At 37.2% G+C, this 8,006-nt stretch overlaps 1 long non-coding RNA gene across 2 annotated transcripts; it reads right to left on the bottom strand.

The window, feature by feature from the left end:
- Window positions 1-4,180: 4,180 nt before the first annotated feature.
- LOC114846569 (uncharacterized) lies at window positions 4,181-7,694 on the bottom strand. Of its 2 annotated transcripts, XR_003784053.3 has the most exons (4): window positions 7,125-7,694; window positions 6,935-7,001; window positions 6,567-6,788; window positions 4,181-5,952 (listed from the first exon to the last, which is right to left on the bottom strand). It is a non-coding gene; the product is annotated as an uncharacterized LOC114846569 (long non-coding RNA). The 2 variants fall into 2 exon arrangements; XR_008694060.1 differs by having other exon boundaries at window positions 6,935-7,694.
- Between the last annotated feature and the right edge of the window lie 312 nt (window positions 7,695-8,006).

The following is an 8,006-nucleotide window of genomic DNA, read 5'->3' as shown; positions in this document are numbered from 1 at the left end:
GAATAACAATGTTTGAAGAACATCGATCCTTTAATTTTTTTCAATCATTCAGTCAATTGTGATGTGTGTTAGAGTTATGGTTCTATGTATAATTGTCACAATGTGATGTGTGTGTTATGTGCTTAGTGTTGTGATTAATGTGTTCAGTGTGTTTTATGATAAGCACCATACAGTAAGTAAAGATGTGTTATGAGTGACCTTAGGGTGCCGAGGTGCATTTAGGTGTCGGTGTACAATAATTGTGTAGGAATGAAGACAAGAGAATGGTGGTACAGTATGCTGCTGCTCATAAAGTGGCCTGGGGTCATTCGCTGTATGAAACACAGGTATTCTCAACACACGTAGCTGTAGAGTTTAGCTAATTCAGTATAGCTCCATTCCAGTGGTGTGATGGGTCTAGCAGGAACTGTCACACAATTATATATGTAAATCAAATTGAATCCAGAGTTGATGCTATATGATACTTCTGCTTGAATCAAAGGTAATAAATGAAATTAAAGTACATTAATTTATTATTGCCATCATAACAATAAAAATGCTATTTAACATCTGTTATTTTTAATGTTGTCTTGTTTACTTGCAGTTTCATTGCTGATTCAGAAAACCACCACAGTGGTTTGAACGGGTCATGCAGCTCTTGAAAAAGGAACGTACCGCCACCACAATTTCCTTACTTCTTCGCAACATTTCTTTTCTTTTGCCAGAAGCCGCTGGCCAAACAGTATTTTATCTTCTGTATGAGCGTGTGACCGGTTTACAAAGAACTTTGAATGTCAAAGTGGTGAAATGCTAAACAATAATAATGTGCTCTTTGAACATGACTGAGTATAATGCTTTATGTTTAATAAGACTTCATATGTTTGAATAAAGCATGTTTTCTGCACTCTGAATCTGTGAACTATGCGAATGTTGTGAAGCATTCACAGTATTGATATTTGAATCTTTATGATCATAGTGAATGCAGCTAAAAGAATTAAAATGATTTTTAAATTGACTTTTGTTTGAAATCAAAAGTCGACAAATAAAAAAACGTTTTTCATTATTTAATTTTTAACGTGGTAATGAAAAAGCAAATAAAGCATTTAGTTTCAATCACGGATCAAAATACTGGATTTTAAAACACGAACTCGTTCACGCGTGGAGGGAGGGGAGGAGGTGGACAGGTCCACGACTCGACGTGCTGAGCGCCGCTGTTTCATTCAGAAAAGTGCCCAAAAATATTTTGACACCTTTATATGTCATTCTCCTTTATATATATACCTTTATATATATTTTTGCAGTGTGCAGGCTCTAAATGCTCTCTTCTTCAATTCAAATTTGTTTTGGTGACATGCAAAGGACTTTATTTGGACTAACAGGATGTCACACAGATAAAACAACTCACCGGAAGTGAGTCGCCAGTTACCATGGACCCTCTTTCATATGAAACACCAGCTGACGTTAGCCACCGGTTAGCGGCAGATTAATCTGTGGATAAAGCGCCCAATGTTACCCACCTACCTGTTACGGTTATGTAATGTAAACCATGCGCTTCATCCACAGACTATTCTGTCGTTGTGTTTGTTTGTGACTGCATTCTGTTTAATTCATCATGTGACAGTGCTTTTATAGCGACGTGTCAGCAGCTGGATATGAAATGGTTGAGAAGCGCTTGCTGTGCCGTGCTCCACGAACAGCTCTAACAGGACTAGAGCCGTTGTTATAGAATACATCTTTTAATAAATAAATAAATATTTTACGCATATTTTTATATCATCTCATCTAATTACAGGCACTTGGCTGTAAATTAATTGTTCATCGTTTATCTCCAGTGTGACGTGATTCACGTGATTAACAGTTTCCAAGTATCCTTCGTACATGAGGCCCCAGTTCTATTTTGCTTGTAGTTGGTAGCAGGTGTGTTTTTTTTTGTTTCTGTTTTTTTTTTTTTTTTTTTTTTGTAGTGAATTCTGATTTTAGTTAACAAAGAACTCTTTATTGTTATTATTGCCTTTCTGTGGCTTTGGCTCTAGGCCCATAGAATAATGGTTTTGATTCAAATTGGCACCATGAGACAGCATGTGATATTCTTTATGCCACAATTTGGGTTCTGTATGATTATTTCCTGTCTTATTTTGTAGTTATTTCCGGTTTCTGTTTCGTCATGTTTTGTTTTCACTTTATTACCGGTCACGTGATTAGTTCAGCCGCTGCCACTTTGTCAGTCACAGATCCGGTACTTACTTTTGTTCTCTGCCAGATCATCGTGTTTCCGCACCTCGGTCCAGCGTTATCTTGTTGTGTTATTCTCCGTTACCAGGACCGTAGTTTGCATAGCCCTTGTTTGTACCGTAGCCTCACCTGCCTGTTCCGTTGACTGACTGCCTGCGTTTGGGTCCGTCAGCCTAGAACCACGTCCGGGACACTTTAGGCTTATAAGAGACTACACGAGGCAAGAAGAAGTTTTACTGTATGTATAACTGTCTATATTATTTTTCTGTATACACATTTTTCAAAAGTTTGCATGCTCTGATTTATCTTTATTAGGCAAGAAATCACCTCATACAGTATGTTGCATTTATAACATAACGTCACGGAGAGTCCAGCCAGCATTAAGCATAAAAGCAGTACAGTGTGTTAGATTTACAGTAAATGACATAAAAATACTGAATAATAACATGTTACACTGATCAAATAGTTTGAGAAAACTGTTAATACTGAAAAATTCCACATGTGAAATAAAGTAGAAGTGATGAGGAGAAACGCACCAATGAAGTTTTTTTTTCTTCTTGCTTGTTTAGTTTAAAGTAAGAACGGATGTTGGAATGAAAACTAAAAGCTTTAAATGATAACACATACTGTTCTTTGATCTTGTGCATTTGTCCCATACCCTCACTGGGGATAGTAGCGAGCAGCCACACATGTGGCGCGTGGAGAACTAGTGTGATGTGCCTTGCTCAAGGACACACCTGGTCGACTACCATACCAGAACCAATAGCATGCACGCAACTGTTTTTCTTTTTGTTTTAAAACCTTTTAGGCCCCAGTCCTGAGGTGAGGTATTCACGGATTGACCTGAGGACCACATTTGATCCTACGTGAGCCTAACACCACACAGTTGAAACGTCTGTAGTCTGAACAGACTAAACATGGATCCACTGGAATTCCACTAAAAAATAAATGAGTAGTGATTATATGGCAATAAAATGACTACAGCAACCGATTGTAAATATGATGGGAAGTCAAGTTTAATTATAATAATAATTTAAACTTTATTGAACCCATAGTGGGGAAGTTTATCTATGTAACAGTTCATTCTTTGAACAGCCGTGGTGAGGCGCCCGGGGAGCTAGTGTGAACTGTTTTGATCAAGGACACCCCTGCAGGCCACCTTATTACGTGGCTCGCAGCAGCACACCAGACATACCTTTAACAAATGTCTTTTAGATTTGTGTAATATAGTGTGTGATGTAGAGCAGGCTGACTAAGCTCTCTAAGTAACAGCTACCACCAATGCAAATGGTTTTCACAAGTGTCTGGGAGCCGCTAAAACACCACAGTGTCAATATTTGTGTATGACATCAGAAGCTGAACTTGGTGCTCAACTAAACTCAATCCTGGTTTAGGCAAAATTTCAAAATAAATAGAAAATTGTGTCTCTGTCTTATCTACTGTAGAAATCCCCTGAATAAGTGAGGGACCATGTGTAAGTCTTTTTCCCGGGTTAATGTTTCTGTGATGGGTTCATGAGGAAGAACTCAGCAGCTCTACAACGACTCATTATAGCACCTTTATGTGTGTCCTGCATATGTTTGCTCCACATGTTGTATTTGTTTAAAACTGCACAAGCGATAAGAACTACAATATTTACTCTATGACCTTTTTCACCAAGCCACCCAGTCCATCTTACCTTTTCCAGTCTAGTGTTTCCTTTGAGTGTTTTCCATTACCTCAGTAGAAAAAAATCCGACTAGTTACACTTGATCCTTTTCAACATCAGTGCAACACTCCAGTGCAGTGAACAGTGCTCAGAGCTGTAGAATGGAGAAACTAAACAGCCACTGCACCAGTGGAAAACCAGTTCCACTTAACTCCCACAAAGAGCACATTCTGAGAGAGCACTGCAACAATGAAAACGTACATCTGAGTAAACTACAGTATAATGGAAAATAGGTAAAGGTCAGTTTAGTGTCGAGGAAAGGTTATCTATTTTTGTTTCGGTTTCACTGGTAATGGTGTAAACCACCAGACTGGTTTAAACAGGCCGTGCTGATCTTGAGAAAGGAACTTACTCATGTGCAGCCACCACAGTTTTCTTATTTTTGCACCACTTTAATTTTTTTTTATTGTTTAATTGTTGTAATTGTTGAAATGAAAACAGTGAGTGTCAGTTTAGAGAAAGTAAATAAAGTTTGACTTATTATTATCACAGTTGGTTTAAATTCCTTCAAACGCATTTCAAAACACTACTGTACTACATATTCATTACAATTTATTCTAATTATTAAAATGGCTTTGATTAAAATTGGCACCACAGGAACATTCCTCTTCTTACAGGAGACTACACGTGGCAAGAAGAAAAAGAACAGTTTGTGTTTTATGTATTACTGTCTATTGTTTATTATTAAAGGTTCAAGGATTTTATTTTCATTTGAATGGAAAAATCATAGTATAGAGTGAACTGAAACAACGTTCTTTTAGGATCACAGTGCTACAATGATGAGAGACATAACACACAAGACAACAAAGCAACATACTCTCATAAAAAGCTAAAAATAAAAAAAAACATTAAAATAGAAGATAAACTCTCACTCTAAAGATTTAAAATGAAATAAATCATAAAATAAAAAACCAAAGAACCTATATAATATGCACAAGTACTTAGCAGTACAGTAGTGTACAGTACAACAAATGAATATTAAGAACTACTGAGTGATGTATATAGTACAGCATCTTATTATGGGGAGTCTACAAGAATTTTTACTTTGTGTGTTGAATTCATGAACTGGTAGGTCAGAAAAGTGCCCAAAAGTATTTTTAAACCTTTTATATATTTTTTTAAGTGTGCAGGCTCAATTCAAATTTGTTTTGGTGACATGCAAAGGACACATTCCCACAGAAATGAACTTTGCGATTGAGTTTTACCATGATGTCTAGTGATAAGTAATTTACCAATACAGTATTTGCCACTCGCCACACAGTCACAGTAGTTCAACAAATATGGGGAGAAAAAACAATGGAAACGCTCTTTTTGTATATGAGCATGTTTTATTATGCCACAGTTCTCCTCATTGCATTCAACGTCATAGCGGGTTTAAACAGGATCGATTTCGTTAAAATAAAAGCAGTACAGTGTGTTAGGTTTACAATAAATGACATCGAATAGAAATCAAATTCTTAACATACAGTACAGTGTTAATACTGCACATGTTACACTGATGAAATGGTTCTAAATGTGAATTGAGAAGTGAAGGAGAATTGTGTTAATAAAGCTTTCTTGTTGTTTTTGCTTATTTAGTTTGAATCAATAAAGAAAGTTGGAATCAAAACTTAACTAAGTAAAAAACATAACCTGAATCGTCAATGAGCTGTAGGTTAAAATTTGAGCATCAGGTGACCCTCCTGCACATTTGGTGACTCTAAGGTTGGCAGGTTTTATTATTAGGCACATGCCTTTCGTTGTATTTCTCGTAGTGGACTGGGAGGCAGACATTTTTAACCATGTTGCGCGCAACAACCACAAATTGTGAGTTATTCTTTACCTGTGTAACATTGCAACTGGTATTCATGTTGGACTCTACGACATACGTCCACATTTTAGTCTTGCTGATACACAAGTTACCTGGGACCTTATTATCTTCTTTTAGACGCCAGCCTGAGCGTTTGCAGATCTGCTTGATTTTTTTTTCATATTTGGGTTCAATGAAGGACTGGATTGGAGTTCTGCCACAGAGGTCTTTCGCTTTCAAATAGCTGTGTAATGAAACAAATATTTACTGCTCTATTTACGAAACAGCATTTCTAGCAAACTAAGTTAATCTAAGCAGATGTTCCTGACAACACTGAAAGCAGCGGCTTCGGACGTTATCACGCCATTCAATGGTCATTATCAGTGGTTATCAGCCCATACGTATGAGCCGGTAGGTGCCCACCTACCTGCTGGCAGCGGTGAATAGGTGCAGTAGGTCGCTGTCATTGATCCGTAAGGTTGATCACGGCTCGGATGATTTAACCAGCAGAGTCAGTAGGGGCGCTGTTGAGCGGTTGTTGTCAGGACGGGAGGATCGAAGTTTTGGATTTTGATTTATTAGCGAGCATAACTTAGCAAATAGCTAGCGGTATTGTGTTAGCTAACTGTAACCTGAACCCCCCACCCATTATCCAACCACAATAACCTCTAAAGCTGCTTAACATAGCAACTTACCTAGCTGTTAGCTGTTCGCGAGGAGGCAGAGCAGGCACCTACTGGCCCGTATGAATGCGCTGATAAGTTCTGATCAGCCCATTCGTTATCGCTGATAACATCCGAAGCGGGTGCTGAAAGTCACATTCACGAGAGTGTAAATCTGTGTTGGTGTAAATCTTACTTTGCCCATTTCTTCGTGGAATTTCTATCAAATCTATTGCTGACGATGTGTCTTCTGGCAAATTCACTATAAGCATCAGCGTTGCTCTTTTTCTGGCAGGGCCCTAACTTCTTAGAGGCCAAGTTGCTGGTCAGGCTGTCGCCACTGTAGCCCCCCCCCCTGACTCTGACCAGGGGCTATAATGAGGATGATGGAAGTCAGGAGAATGATGTTCATTGTGTCCTGGGAGAATAATATTGAAAAATTCAGGTTGTGTAATCACTAAAAAAGTGCAATAAAAAACTATAATGTAGTATATATTTATATTTCAACATTTATCAAATGTAGGTCAGTAGGTCAAGAATTCAGAGACAACCAGGTTCACTTACTGTTCTGTCAGATAAAGATTGAAAGATTGGTGAGCTTTGTTGTTGTTGTTCACTGTTCACTAATCTCCTGTGAATATTAAAATTTACTGTAACGTAATCACTGTAAGAAAGTGCAATACAAAAACCAAATCTAGTATTTACCAAACAACTAGTAGTTCTAAAGTTTAGAAAAAAATAAAGGTTTACTTACCGTTCTCTATTGCTGTGATAATTTTCAGAAGGTAAACGGGAGTGGCTGCCTTTTTATGCCTCCTGTGTGATAAACAGATGACCACAGCCAATCGGCTTAAACTGCAGCCAACATTAACAGCCAATTACAATACGGAAGACGTTAATATTACTATATATGTCTATGATAATCAATGTAAAGATGATGGTAGAGATGGGGGAAGTAGGGAAAATGCTAATGCAGACACTGTAAGAAGCAGTTCTATGTGACTATAAGAAGTACATTAATTAATTATTGTCTTCATAACAATAAAAATGCTGTAGTTATGTATCTAACATCTGTTATTTTAAATGCTGTCTTGTTTTTCTTGTGGTTTCATTGTTGAGCCAGTAAACCACCACACTGGTTTGAACAGGCCATGCAGCTCTTGAGAAAGGAACTTACCACCACCGCAATTTTCTTACTTCTTCACAACTTTTCTTTCCTTTTTCCAAACACAGTATTTTATGTTCTTTATGAGCGTGTGACCGGGTTACAAATAACTTTGAATGTCAAATTGGTGAAATGCTAAACAATAATAAGGTGCTCTTTGAACATGACTGAATATAATGCTTTATGTTTAATAAGATTTCATATGTTTGAATAAAGCATGTTTTCATCTACACTCTGAATCAGTGAACTATGCGAATGTTGTGAAGCATTCACAGTATTGATATTTGAATTTTTATGATCACAGTGAATGCAGCTAAAAGCATTAAAATGAATTTAAATTTTTTTTTGAAATACTCATCAGCTCATGAAAGTAATCATTAACGGTCCGTGTACCTTTCGTTCAATTGATTTTTTGTTTGAAATCAAAAGTCGACAAATGAAAAATTATTTCATTTTTAACGTGGTAATGAA

This window comes from Betta splendens, chromosome 2 (genome assembly GCF_900634795.4).
Source record: "Betta splendens chromosome 2, fBetSpl5.4, whole genome shotgun sequence".
NCBI classification, from domain to species: domain Eukaryota; kingdom Metazoa; phylum Chordata; class Actinopteri; order Anabantiformes; family Osphronemidae; genus Betta; species Betta splendens.
The sequence above is the reverse complement of the archived record's forward strand: the minus strand, read 5'-3'. Positions and strand labels throughout refer to the sequence as shown.